General features: G+C 38.8%; 1 non-coding gene across 1 annotated transcript; it reads right to left on the bottom strand.

The window, feature by feature from the left end:
* Window positions 1-659: 659 nt before the first annotated feature.
* LOC116274262 lies at window positions 660-766 on the bottom strand. Its single transcript, XR_004182898.1, has one exon. It is a non-coding gene; the product is annotated as a U6 spliceosomal RNA (small nuclear RNA).
* Window positions 767-1000: the final 234 nt, after the last annotated feature.

A 1000-nucleotide genomic window follows, 5' to 3' on the forward strand; every position in this document is an offset into this window, starting at 1 on the left:
TATAAACCCAAGCATTCGAGCCGGCAATGGCTACCCTCTTTGGGTCCCCTACCTTTGTATGAGAGCTCTGTTTCCACTCTATTAAATCTTGCAACTGCAAAAAAAAAAAAAAAAAAAAAAATTAAGAAGAATTAGTTTTAATTCTTATTAAATTTCTAAGAAAAACATATTCACGATTCCAGATTTCAAAGTCCATCTCATCAGTTTTACCTCCTACCACAGTCATTTTTCTTTCTCTTCATTAACACAAAGGTCACTTTGTGATTCCTTCAATATGAGCTGGCATTATTTATTCCAACCCTGTGTTACATCTTTTTTGCTCATTTTACTTTATAGACATTTCTCCCTCAAAAGTCTCAAATAATTTTCTATTAAATAAGTTGAATGACCTCTTTGTGGCATTCTTACCACTCCACCTTTCTGCAGCACTCAGCTGAGTTAAACTCACTCCTTTGAAAGTATCTCCCCAATCTATGACACTCTGATGTCCTCATTTTCCTCCTACAACTAGCCCCCAATCTTCAGCGGACCCTCTAAAATTGGCATTTGATGAAGTTCCCCTAAGTCCTTTTAAAACCTCACTGCTCTTCTGGAGAAGGTTTCAGCTGCTGTTTATTTGCAGTGACTCACAACCTGTATCTCACTAACAAGTTCCAAATACAACTTTATTTTTCTTCACACATTTGTGTGTCATTCTTGTGCAGGGGCCATGCCAATTTTCTCTGTATCGTTCCAACTTCAGTACATGCACTGCTGAAGTGAGCACCCAAATATAAATTTTTAACTCAACATTACCAATCCGTTCTTGCTTCTGAAAAACCAGCTCTCTTTCCTGTATTCTCTGCCTAACTAAACTTATGGCAAAAGAATCCTTTCAGTGACTCAGGCTGGAGGCAGGTGGAATGCCTGCCTTTCCCTTACTTCCCACATCTAATCAATAGCCTCACCCTGTCGATCCTATCTACCCAGTGATACTGGACTCCTTTGCATTCATTTCCAC

This window comes from Papio anubis, chromosome 3, assembly GCF_008728515.1.
Source record: "Papio anubis isolate 15944 chromosome 3, Panubis1.0, whole genome shotgun sequence".
NCBI classification, from domain to species: Eukaryota; Metazoa; Chordata; class Mammalia; order Primates; family Cercopithecidae; genus Papio; species Papio anubis.